At 43.9% G+C, this 13,898-nt stretch overlaps 1 protein-coding gene across 2 annotated transcripts in view; it reads right to left on the bottom strand.

Annotated features, from left to right (window-relative positions):
- JAK1 (Janus kinase 1) overlaps window positions 1–13,060 on the bottom strand; it is a 243,824-nt gene extending 230,764 nt beyond the window's left edge. The window contains exon 1 of one of the 2 annotated variants that reach the window (XM_070468032.1): window positions 13,038–13,060. The gene's annotated coding sequence lies outside the window, so the exon portion shown is untranslated. Of the gene's footprint in view, window positions 1–12,473; window positions 12,558–13,037 lie in introns of those variants that run through there. The other variant, XM_070468029.1, reaches the window with a different exon arrangement.
- Between the last annotated feature and the right edge of the window lie 838 nt (window positions 13,061–13,898).

Below are 13,898 nucleotides of genomic sequence, written 5' to 3'. Positions count from 1 at the left end.
CCCAGAGCACCAGCCCTGAGCACCCTGTCTCATGCATCAAACCTGGACTGGTGATTCGTTTCACATATGATAATTTACATGTTTCAATGCCATTCTCCCATATCATCCCAGCCTCTCCCTCTCCCACAGAGTCCAAAAGACTGTTCAATACATCTGTGTCTCTTTTGCTGTCTCGCATACAGGGTTATCGTTACCATCTTTCTAAATTCCATATATATGTGTTAGTATACTGTATTGGTGCTTTTCTTTCTGGTTTACTTCACTCTGCATAATAGGCCCCAGTTTCATCCACCTCATTAGAACTGATTCAAATGCATTCTTTTTAATGGCTGAGTAATATTCCATTGTGTATATGTGCCACAGCTTTTTTATCCATTCGTCTGCCGATGGACATCTAGGTTGCTTCCATGTCCTGGCTATTGTAAACAGTGCTGCGATGAACATTGGGGTACACGTGTCTCTTTCAATTCTGGAGGAAACCAGACTTTAGAGAGACACATGTACCCCAGTGTTCACTGCAGCACTACTTACAATAGCTGGGACATGGAAGCAACCTGGATGTCCGCTGGCAGATGAGTGGATAGGTTGTGGTACATACACATAATGCAACATTACTCAAGTTACAAAAAGGAACACATGAGTCAGTTCTAATGCGGTAGATGAACATGAAGCCTATTATACAGAGTGAAGTAGGTCAGAAAGAGAAAGAGAAATACTATTAATGTATATATACGGAATTTAGAAAGATGGTACTGATGATCCTACATGCAGGGCAATAAAGGAGAGACAGATGTAGAGAACAGACTTTTGGACTTAGTGGGAGAAGGCAAGGGTGGGATGAGAGAATAGCATTGAAACATGTACATTAACATATGTAAAATACATGACTAGTCCAAGTTCAATGCATGAAGCAGGGTACCCAAAGCTGGTGGTCTGGGACAACCCAGAGGGACGGAGTGGGGAGGGAACTGGAAGGGGTTAAGGATAGCGGGGAGGTGACACATGTATACCTATGACCAATTCATGTTGATGTATGGCAAAAAGCATCACAATATTATAAAATAATTATCCTCCTATAATTTTTTAAAAGTGATCTGGAAGTAGACAGAGACAATGGGTGTATGAATTTATGAATATACTAAAAACCACTTCACTGTACACTTTAAAATGGTGGATTTTATGGCATATGAATTTTTTTCAATAAATATATTTTAGAAGTAAAAAAAAGAAAAGGTCTGGTGAGTTGCCCAATTCCACCAGAAAAGACATAAAGCCAGCAAGGGATGCACCCTCATCTGCCTGCTTGCTGAGGCCTTTTTCTCACTCTGCTTTTAGCACTGTTATTACACTTCCTTTTCTTTATATTTTACAAAACTTTAAAGCTATGCGATGTCAGAAACTCTGGAAATATGTCTAACAGTCTACAGATTAGAGAACTTTAAATGCATAGACATGGGAATTACATTTTAATTGCTTATTTGAAACAGCAATTATCTTCACACTGAAGACTGTAAAGAAGAAAGCAATCAACTCAGTCCTGTCATTGGCTGCAACAGTGGTATTTTTTTTTTTTGTGGTGGTGGTGGTAAAACAGACAAAAAATTTACCATTTTAGCCATTTTTAAGTGTACAGTTCTGTAGTATTAAGTGCATTCACATTGTGCAACCACCACCATTCATCTCAGAATTTCTTCATTTTCCCCAGTAACTCCGTTAAACATAAATTTTCCATTTGCCCCTTCCTCCAGCCCTTGGCAACCATCATTTCTCTGGCTTTATGAATCTGACTGCTCTTGGAATCTCACATAAGAAGAGTCATACCAAAAAAAAAAAAAAAAAAAGAAGAGTCATACCCTATTTGTCCTTTTGGGTCTGGCTCATTTCATGTAGCTACTATCAAGGTTCACCCATGTTTTAAGTGCCAGAACCTCCTTCCTTAATATCACTGAGTAATATTCTGTTCTACATATATACATTTTACTTATCCATATGTTTGTCAACAAACACTTGGGTTGCTTCTACCTTTTGGCTATTGTGAATGATGCTGCTGTGAACATAGGTGCAAAAACATATGATTCCATTCACTCGGGTGCATAACTGGAAACACAAACTGCATCATTTGGTATTTCTATGTGTAATTCCAGTGCTCCCATTCTTACACCCCTAAACTGAAGAATTCAATGAAAACACCAACCAAATAGTTTGTATGTGTTTTAAATAAAGCAGCAGGAAAACACCATCAGATTTCTCCTGCATCACTTTTCACCTCACCTGTTGGGAACACCCTACATCTATGAACCGCCCCAAGATGGCAAGGACTTCTCGGGTAGGCCCTCTGTAGTTCACATCTCAGGCTAAGCTCAGGCTTTCCTGTTGACAGGAAATAGGACCCAGTAAGGTTCAGTGTGTAGAAATGCAGGAGTGATTCCAAACTACACCCAACACTCAGCTCTGTAGCAGCCCACGGGTGTGGAGCCTGGGGTCAAGGTCCGCTAAGTATAAAATCTGAATTTTTCTAAAACCAGTAATGGGAAAACAGGAAGATCAAGGAAGGTGGTGAAATCCCCACTAAGGCCAATGATTGCACAACACATCACTCCCTGAAGCATTTTTTTCCACCTGCTATAACACTAAAAATTAGGAGTGCTTTGTTACTTGAGAATTCACCAATCCCAGAACTTTCCTTTCTTAGAAGTTCTTCCAGGGTTTCTGTCAGAAATTCCTTCTGTTTAAGGGAGCAGGACACTCCAAGGAATTTCAGAACTGGTAGTATTATAACACACCATCAGGCAGAACTGTCCCTCCCAGTAACTAATCAAAACCAGTCAGTGTGCAGTTTGAAGACACCCTGAGTGTATGCAGACATGTGGAGGTCGTGGGTCATATGGTGGTCAATGCTACATGGAAAGCAATTCAGGGTGAAGCAGGTGTGGCTCAAGGGGTTCCTCCAAGAACAGCCCCTTTGGGTGGGGAAGAGGAGGGTCAGAGGACTGTGTGGACCAGCAAAAGGAGCACGGTGACCAAGAATGTCTGACGATAGGATGGGCAGGAAATGGAAGCTCTTTGGCCAGGAGGCAAAACTTAACCTCTCTACTCACTCCCAGTCACCTTTCTTCTGGACTCTGTCCCACTGAAGGACTTGATAATAAAACAGGCTTAAGACATCAACTTGGTTATGTTGCATACTGGGTAGTTTCTGGACATTAAAGGGTCACATATATAGTTTTTCCTTCCCTGGCTCTTCTCAACCTGCAGTGGCAGGTCTTAACCTCAGCAGACTCTATTCTCTTTGCCCACTGCTTTGGTTTCTATACTAGTCAGTTATCCATGGAAAGGGAAGGTTAACAGGTACAGATGTGCGCCTAGGAAGATATTAAGAGGTTTCTGTTTAGCACACTGAGGCTAAACTGCATGAAATTACCTGAGCCTTGCAACAGACTATGATGTAACACATAATCAGGTCATGTACTCTGATCCTTGTCTGCCGCTGTTCCACATGTACAGCCTCCTTGGGAGTCTTCAGGGAGGAGGGATGCAGGAAAATCTGGGTTCTCCAATAACCCCACCTCTAACCCCAGAAGTACGCAAGGATCCAGGCTGAAGATGTGTGCTCCGTTAAATTTCCTAGTCTTTTGTGCACACCTGATGCTGGGCTATTTAGACCTTCACAGCTCTGAAACTCACATATTCTAGATGACATTGCAGAGTACTCCTTAATTATTTGATCTAAGTAAAATTATTTACATTTTATTTTCATGGAAAGATGACAGCAGGGGCTTCCCAGGTGGCTCCGTGGTAAAGAATCCGCCTGCCAATACAAGAGTTTGGCAGGAGACAGGAGTTTGATCCCTGGGTCAGGAAGATTCCTCTGGAGTAGGAAATGGCAACTCCAGTACTTTTGCCTGGAAAATTCCATGGTCAGAGGAGCCTGGCGGGCTACAGTCCAAAGGGTCGCAGAAAGTCAGGCGTGACTAAGCACACATGCCCTCGCAAAGGTGAGAGCAGCAACATGGGCATTCAATAAGTATTTTTTGAATTAGACTAGATCTTAAAAATTCATTAAAGACAAAGATGGAATTTTATTCATGCTATAATGTGAATACCGTTCAACATGTAGGACTTGTTTCTCCCTGCTTAAGCTGAATTTCATTTTGAACATCCAATACGGACAGCATCAAGCTATTTTAATTAAGTAACTTTTCATGTTTATAAAAGTGGCACAAATGTCTCCGAATAGCACTCTAGAGATACTAAATCCACACTCAGCACTTACCTAGCATCAGTCTCTCAAACGTTCCACAGATCTTAATACTATGTCCAATCAGTACAACACGACAGACTACTACCCAACTCCTCCTTGGCCTCGTCTCACAAAACAAGGCCAAGACAGACGGAGTTACAGTCCCTGGGCTCTAGGGAAGGAACCGTGCGGGAACAGGGCAGGCGGGTTTCTGGGTCCTGCCACTGTTTGACTCGCCACCTCTCGTCTTCGGTCTTCCTTCCGGGCGCGACGCGGCTCTTCTGACGGGAGGCAAGATGGCTGCCATCCTTCAGTTATCACAGTACTGTACCTTTAGAACGGACAGCATCAGCACTGTGATAACTGAGCCAGGGCAGCCTGTCAGTCACCGTGCCGCCGGCATCCTTTCCGGCAGGACTCCCTCAGACGGCTCCCCAGGGACTGAAGCACTGAAAGATCCCCTTCTGGAAGGTGGCGAAGCAGAAGAAAAAACAGGGTCACAGCCCAGTAACTGGTGAGGCTGAAACAGTAAAAGGGCTGGCTGAATTATAGTAAGACGAATGACGAACATATGCTTTATACATATTAATGATGAACCAACACGAATACATCAAACAAGCTTTCTGGCTCTATTGGACAATGTTGCCTCTACTGAGCAGGGATTCACTGATTCCATCTTCCTGACCTCAATCATTCATGCAGTAAATATTTACTGAAGGTCTACTGTGTTCCAAGACATCTTCTGGATGTCCAGGAATTGAAGGTAAATAATAAACAGTCCCTACCCTCAAAAGTGCTCATTATCAAACATAGCAATAATACTTCACATCTGCCTAACATGCAATAATTTTCTATGTGCATTCTGCTTTGGCTTTCACAAGAACCCTATGGAATTGTCAATGAATCACTCATTAATTCATCACAAAAAGATTCTGGAATAGGTTAGACATCAGACTATTTTACAGAAAGAGAATAAAAACCTAAGAGAGGTCAGGGACTTCCCTAGCAGTCAAGTAGTTAAGAATCAGTGCTTTCACTGCAGGGCGCACAGGTTCGATCCTCAGTCAGGAAACTTAAGACCTCACATGCTGTGTAGGAAAGCCAAAAAAAGGGGAAAAAAAATAAACCCCGAAAACTGAAGAGAGGTTAGGTGATTTACCTGATCACACCACTGGTTACACTGAACCTGAGTTCAAATCATGTCAAACGATGAAACCTACTGCTCTGCCCTAACCCAGCCAGTCAACTCCATCAAGTGGTTGTTCAGTTTATACAATTTATGCAAACAGAAAGATTCTGGAAACATCTGCTTTCAGGTTAAAATTTTTAGTTTTCTCAGTGTCTCAGGTCATGAAGCAGGAGCTTGTGGGAGTTTTATGATTTAAGAAGTAATACACATTAGCCAAAAAAAAAAAAGACTTATTGTTCTTGCTTTGAGTGCTAAGAATGTACTCAAATTGATGACACTAATGGTGATTACATATTTATATCACACCTATGGGCTGTTTTTCACTATAGTTAATGTCAATTCTACAGTTATGGTAAGAAAGATTGTTAACCTTTGGCACGCCTTCTGAAAAAATCAACATATACACATCACTTGCTCTGAAACTACCTGTTACCTTTAAGATGTACCCTGAAGTCATCTTCAGGGATGATGTACTTTTAATAAAAAGTAAAAAAGATTCTGAAACTGGAATTCAAGCTTCAGAATACTCAACTTATTAAAGCCATGATTCACTCCTTTTTATTTTCTATGTCAGTCATTAAGTTCTCAAGTTATTTCACTTTGACTGGAACTTGACAGATATTTGAAAAATAATTTTGTTTTCAATTAGGTATTTGCTCAGTTTCAAAGACTCCATTATATGCAAATTAGATATCAGCACTGTACTTCAAATAAGTCAAAGAGATGAATCAACTCTTTAGATCAGCAGAGGTCAGAAAATAGTACAGTGAGCCAGCTCAACTGTTAACTTTATGCACTATGAAACTGACTATATATTCAGAAAAGGAATATCCAATGAAATAATCCACCTGCATACAAATTAAAACAACTCTCTAAAGTGCAGAAATATCTAAAAGTTAAAGAAGTCATTGACTAGGTCTTAGCCAACTGACGCAATACAGAGTTGAAACAGGAGAGGGCAATGAAGATTAAAAAAAAAAACCTGGATTCCCTTAACCTAAGGTTACTGGAAATAGTTGCACATTTTCACCCAAATTATAAACATCTGTTATGTGAACAAAGATATTGTGATTATTTGAGAATAAAATTTTAGATAGCTGATACATCAAAGAAGATAAAAAGATTACCAGCTAACATTTCCCAGCCACAGTTCTGGTTCTGTCAGCTTTGGAAAACAAGAAGAATTCCTCTGAGATACTGGAGGGTAGGTAAAGATGGGAACAAATAAATAACTCTGATATACTTATTAGTTATTGGACCATTCTTTGCAAACACTGAGTGGTAGGGCAATTGAATGTCTAAATATGAAGTCAAGTATGAACTTAAAAGTCTATAATGTACTGCAAAGCTGAAATTCACTCTATTAGCCATGACCAAAAATCAGACAACTAAAGATTTCTGGTACAAAAAGTAAAGAGTATTTCCTTTATTTCCTTATTTTTCCTGTCATTTCTTTTTTACCTAAATTGGGTGGAAGGGACAGGGATACAGCAGGGAGCCAAGTGACCAAACAATAATAAAAAGCAAACTGCCATTATACTGTGAATCATTAAATTAATATTTTCTCAGAATAATTCTAAAGCAGTTTCAAGGAAGCAAAAGTACAGGTTTTCAAAATTGTATTTTATAAATACTAATAAACACTTAAAATGTTTTATTTCTCTTGGAAGTTATTTCTTCTACGTGTGCATTTAAAAAAACTAAATCTACCAAAATCATTTGTCAGTAGATACTTCTTTTAAAAAAACAGAATTATTTTAATTTTAAAATAAGTGACAGCAGGTGCTCATGTTATAGTACAAAAGTACACTGCACAGTAAGAGGGAGAAAGAGTAAAATGCTTTCCCCCAAAAAATCAACCTGGTTTTAAACTCAAGTTCTTCTATGATGAAAATGATACAACTGAGAAAAATTTCTTCATGATGCATGCACCATTATCATCTAGAAAGTACTACTGACAAACTAGTATACTAAAAATGTGGTTTTAGACCTTGTGGAACACAAAAAATTTGTCATGTCTCATATCAACAGAATGAAAAGGAAAATACAATGATTTTGAGCAATTAAGTATCTGATTATGTATTAAATAAGTGATGGTACCATGAAATGAGCTGCTAGCATGCAAAATATTTGACAATACTTAAAAACTAAAATAGTTCAAATAGGTTGTTTAATTTAAATCCACCCTTTACTGAAGTGTGATTTTTTTCCTTCCCCAACTTGAAAACTACCATCCAACTTGGTGACATTACAAAATGTGCAAATGTGACCAAGCTGTCAAGATGTAAAAATGTATTGTCAACAGAAGATGCCCAATGTCAACTACTGCTTTGTCAGGAGTACAGAGAACGTGTATTTGCATTTCATGGCAAAGTTTTGCTGTTAAGAGTGTTTAAAAACTTACCTGGTGTCAAGATTAGTAGGAAACCTGGAATGAGGAGGTTACACATTTTTTTTCTTTCTTTAGGAGAAATAAATCAGCTAAAACGTCAAGGAAAAGCCAAGGACAACTGCCTGGTGCCAAGTCAGCCCCAATTCTCACAGAGAAGCATTAACTGGGACTAATTACAGAGGGGGTGACATTGTTTTACCCATTCCAAGCACTGGACTCCAAACAGTCATGCTCCATAACCTCAGCAAAAGCTAACACAGGTCTATATTCAATAATGTTGAGACAGAAAGAGGAACAAAATGATGGGGATTTTAGCCCCCAAAGCTCCCAGGAGACTAAGAATCTATAAGCAGCTGGACCATCCTGCTTAATGTTTGATAGAATATAGTATTCTATTCTATGGGCCTTTCCCCTTTACACATGAACTCAGCATACACACTTGTAGTCCAACTGTCAACTTAATTCACTTTTGGATTTTGCTTGAGATTTAATTTTTGCCCCAGATTTTGGATTTCACAGTCTGCTCACAGTCAGCTTTACTTCATTTCATCTTTGTTATCATATTCTTTTAGAATAACCAGTTAGAAATATACCAGCTAACTTCAAAATGATCCACCCCTAGCTAACCATCTCTAAAAACGCTGGTCATCTATTAATCTGTGATTTCCTCCGCACTGCCATTTAGAAATGCTGGGTCTTACTTCTCAAATTCCCATAATTGACAGCTGAAGGGGCAGGGGGGGGGGGGTGGCATACCAAAGGCATGCACTGACCTCCACTTCTAGAGCCTTGGGCTGGTGCAAAAACACAAGCACACTCCTCTCTTCCGCAGAGTCCACCACTCAGAGCTTCTATTCCTACATCTGGAAAAGGAACACATTTCTACTTGTAACACATGGAAAAGGAATGTGTTTCTACTTGTAACACAGAGGTACTGCCCTCATTATGACGTGCTGGATCTTAAACTGTGATTTACTTTGGTTCTGTTTACATCTGATTTCCTCAAGTCTACAGTCTTGTTCCTGAAGTCAGAGACTGTTCTCTTCATGTCCCTTCACAAAATTAATCACAGTCCTTCCCACAAAGTGCAAGCTCAACAAATACTTGACTGATTCACAGACAAACTCCTTCATTTCTCAGGGATTCTCTAAATAAGTTATCAACAAAAGCATACACTGAATTCCTCGGTCTATATGTCAACAGGCAAGGTACTTGATAGTTTGTCATCTGTAAAATGAGGGGATAGTACTAAACACCCAAGTCTCTTCTAGTGTCTTTACTGAACCTCAATAGATAAAGCCAAACTCCAAAGATATCAACATTCCATTCGGGTCAACATTATACTTTTTTTGAGGAAAGGGGTCAGCAACTTTGTGGGCTTCCCACCAGTGGAGCTGTGATGTGGGGGCAGAAAGTGAAAGCAGAGAAAGAGAAAATTTTAAAAAGTGTGTGGCATCACTAAGATGTCACCAGGTGTCACAACGGTAGCACCAAGCACCACACATTCTTCTTTGGTATAGTTTGGTATTCCCAGAAAGCTTTTACAAAAGCAGTTCCGGCCAGATATGTGGGTCTCTAAATTTTCTCATGATACCCCTAACTAGCCCTTCCAATACCCTGTACATTTTTACTGACCTTCCTAAGCGGGGCATTCCTCCTGCAGAGAAATCTGCAGGGCTGTCACTATTAAACTGTACTTGTACTGTATAATACTCTATTGTACTGTAATAGTAACTCTTGGGGGTCCCCAAATCCACATGGAAAATAGCAGGGCAAGTAAATGGTTGACAAATATGAAATAACTGTATTTCCTGCAGTCACCTCCTTGGAAATTAAACCCAAGGAAAAAAAGAGTGATATTACAGACCAGTGCTGTCCCAGATAAGCAAAAAGCAAGTCATGTTTGCAATCTTAGATACTCCAGTAGTCACATTTAAAAAAAAAAAACTAAATTATAAACAGGTTAAATGACATTAACAACATATTCTCTTAAGACAATACACCCAAAATATTTTCACTGGACCATGTAATCAATATAAACATTAATGAGATACTTTACTTTTTTGTACTAAGTCTTCGAAATTCAGGTCATATTTACACTTAACACATCTCAATTCAAACAATAAAATTTCATCAGAAATAATCTGTAGATTTCATAAAATTCACAGCTTAAAAAGTAGACACATACACCCAACTTCCAAAAACTGAACACCAATTTTTAATTTAAAAATCAGTTCCTTATCATCCTAGCTAAATTTCAGGCGCTTGACAGACACACGTAACTAGTGGCTACTGCACTAAGACAGGCACAGGAGATCCTGTCATCTGAATTTTTAAAAAATCAGAACCCTTCACCCAGCAAGTCATTCTACAGCACTCACACGTTACTCAAATGACGCCAGGTATTTTCTGCCCTCCTAATCTTTAAGTTGTTAACACTTCAGTGATGATCACTTATTAAGAAACCCTTTCTAAAGAATGAACAACTCTTTCAGCTCTGAGAATTCAGGGAAAAATAAAAATGGAAACATCATGATTCAAAGATACCAAGTTAACTTTGAAGGTAAAGGTGGAAAATCCTGCCATCGTTATTTCTTTGTCCAGGATATTAGTCACCCTGTAAAAGTTACAGGCCTTGTTTATAGTTAAGCCTCTCAACTTCCATACTTACCCCGGCTGTCACTGCATCCTCAGATTCCTTGTCTTCAAGTGTTCCCTCCAACCCCCCACCAACCTCCTCTCTCTCCAGCAAAATCCCTAAAACACATTCTAGAAGTGAAGTGAAGTCGCTCAGTCGTGTCCGACTCTCTGCGACCTCATGGACTGTAGCCTACCAGGCTCGTCAGTCCAAAGGATTTTCCAGGCAAGAATACTGGAGTGGGTTGCCATTTCCTTCTCCACATTCTAGAAGCCCCTCTTTAATTCATTCCAAAAAGTACTTGCTACTGTTGACATGGTGAAACACATGAATAATTCAATAAACGAATCTCAAACTATTCAATTAATCATTCATCGGCTTAGGTACTCAACTTATCTTGGGAAAAGCTTTTTGAATACACATGGAAAGTATTGCCCGACCCTTCCCCAAAGGAACCAATTACAAACACTGCAGCTTTCTCTCCGAGTGTCAAAGTTCAGTGTTTCTCCTGCAGCTGACTTAAAAGTTGTCTTCTAAAAGGAGCTGGATTCCTAAGGTAGTTCTATTTTGAGCCTTCTTCCTGTTCTGAAGCTAAAGTTGGAAGGGCTTAGGTGGTGATGTCATGGAAGGGAGACTGCTGGCTTTCATTGAAGGGTCTCCTCCAGCAACTCTGGGGGATGCTCATAAAGGGGACCTTAGGGAGAATGTGCACCTCTCGTCGCTTTCTCCCCCTCCTTTCTGAGTCCCAGCTATTCATTAGCCAGCAAGAACGCAAGTTCAAATAAGCGTGCAAACATATTTACATATTTTAATTGTTAAGCATCTCAAAAATGGAAAGACTGAGAATGAAAATGTCTCACACCAGGGAAAAGGGGTGACATCTCTTTTTCCACACCCCCTTACCCACCTAAATATCTATCGTAGGACTAGAGGCAAAAATGGGGAGCAGCTGATAAGAATACAGACTATAAATGCAGGCGGCTTGAAGAGGAAGCTGCTGTTGGGGATACTCAGGCAGAAAGAAGACCCCTGGGTCCCTTCTCTTCCACTCTTTCCTCCTCCCTTTTGGAATGGTTAGATTTAGGGCAGGGTGTGCCTTCTGCTTGGGAGGCGTATTTGGCTCCGGAGAACCAAGAGGGGCCAGGGTGGGGCCCAGAGAAAGAGCGCCAGAAACTGGTTACTCAGGCCAGATTCTGGACTAAGCTCTTAGCGAGAGAATAGAGGGGGCAGATTCCATCGTTAAGACCCCCTGGAGAACGAAGAATGCACACGAAAACCAAGGAGATCACTTCTTTCTGTCTAAACCCTGCAGTTAGTTGCTGGTTGTGAGCTGCAGGTCCAGAGGCAAGAAAAAAATCCCAATACATCTGGAGACAACTTGCAGGGGTGCGTGGGGGGAATGGATGTGGCCAGCGCAATCGGCAGGTGAAAGCAGCACTTTCTGGCCAATTCTGGGACGGGAGGGCTGGTGAACAGCTTTGGGAAAGCTGGTCGGTTTCTCAGCTCACCTCTCCTCCAAAGCGAGGAATTAGCACAGGTGTGGTCCTTCTCCAAGAAGGTGGCAGCTGGCCTGCGGGTAGCTGAGTGAGGGAGAAGAGTCTTCGGAAGGGGGTAAAGCAGAGGTGACGCCCTGGGGTCAGCTACGGCCGGGAGCACGCGATCTTCGCCAACTCCCCTCCCCCTTCTTGAAAAGCGACCGAGACCGGCGTAAATTACAGCCACGCACCCCTCCTTCCCCAATAATGCTTCTAATAAAAGGAACAGCCTCTCATGCCTCCACACACGAAAAACAACTGCAAGCTCCGGTTGATGGAAATAAACAGGTGAGCCCCGAGAGGAAGCGGGAAAAGATCAGGGATGCGAGCACGAACGTGCGAAGAAATCAAGGCTTCCCCGCCCTCCCCGCACACCCCTCCCCTCTCGCCCCGGAGAATCTGCGTGGCAGGTTGTAAGCTAAAAATGCCACTCAGACAGACCCCCCATCTCCCGGCCCCACGCCCATTCTCCCTCCTACCCCGGGGTCCGGCGTCCCGGCCTCGTGGTAGCGACCGGTGCCCGCGCCGCGCGGGGCTCACCCTCGCCCCGGACCGCCGCCGCGGGGACTCCGGTCTTCCTCTCTCCTCCCTCCCTCCTCCTCCTCCTCCGCCTCCTCCTCGCAGACTCCTCCCGCCGGATCCTTCATGTAAACAACATCCAGGCTCTATTTACAGTCGCCGCCGGACAGCAAGGGACCCACGCCAGCTGCCTGGAAGCAGGCGGGGGTGGGGGAAAAGCGAGTGCGCAACATTTACACACACCCGCCCCGCCCCTCCGCGCCACTGCCCCGCCAGGGGGCCGGAGCGGGACACCGGGGGTCTCCCCGCGCCCTCGTTCAACCTGCGCCGCTCCTGACACCCCAGCGAGGACCAGAAGGAAACCGCGGAAATGCCGATGGGCGAGGTCGCCCCCCCGCCCCGCAGGGAAAGAAAAAAAAAAAACAACAACAAAAACATCCCAACCACAACAAAACCAGCCCAGCAACACCCTCCAAGTGCGTGCGGGGTCCCAGGCCGCCCCGAGCCTCCGCCCCGCCGCCTACCCCGAGGTGGCGAGCTGCGTGCAGTCCCCCGCGGAGGCTGCAGGGCGGGCGCCGGGCAGCGGCGCGCCCTCAGCCCCAGCCGCCGCCGCCGCCTGGCCCGCCCCCCGCGCGGCCGCCGAGCCGGCCGAGCCCCGCGGCGGCGTGTGCGTGTGAGGGTGCGCGCGTCGCGGCGGGCCTCGCCGGAACCGCTCTCCTCGCCTCCCGGCTTCCCGTGCCCTCGGGCGGGCGGGCTCCGGTGCCGCGAGACCCGGCCAGGAGCGGCCCGGCCAGCGCTCCACCGCGCCGCAGGGGCGCGCACACGGACGTAGACACTCGGCGCACCGAGCCCCGCGCGGCCGCACGTCTCCCGCCGGCGCCCGGCTCGGCGCGCGCCCCGCCGCCCCCGCGCCCGGCACGCCGCCCCCACACCCACCTGCGCCCCCGGGGGGGGTCCTGGACCCCCCCTTTCCTTTGTTCTTCCCGCTATTTGCATGAGGATTATCTAATGACGCAGCAAGGATACAACGTGCTCGCCACAACGTGACCGTCGCCATTTTTCTGTTTTTATTCTATCTCTGCCATGTGATAGATGAGGGGGGGGTGGGGGTTGGAAAAGAGAGAGAGACTGGATTTAAAAAAAAAAAAAAAAAAACTTCCGGGTCTCTTGACCGGGAAGGGAGAAAAACAAAAGGGAGACGAGACACAACTCCACGGGAAGGATGTGTGTGTTTGTGTGTGTGTTTGCATGTGCGCGCGATTGAGCGCCCTTCCTTCTGCTCGGAGAAGGGAGGCTTCCAGGGCGGACCCGGAGCATCCTCCCACCTAGGGAGCCCTCTGACACCAGTTGGTCCAGATCGACCCCGTCTAGCCGTGGCGGTCGCG

Source organism: Odocoileus virginianus, chromosome 5, assembly GCF_023699985.2.
Source record: "Odocoileus virginianus isolate 20LAN1187 ecotype Illinois chromosome 5, Ovbor_1.2, whole genome shotgun sequence".
NCBI classification, from domain to species: Eukaryota; Metazoa; Chordata; class Mammalia; order Artiodactyla; family Cervidae; genus Odocoileus; species Odocoileus virginianus.
This window is presented reverse-complemented; position numbering and strand designations above follow the sequence as displayed.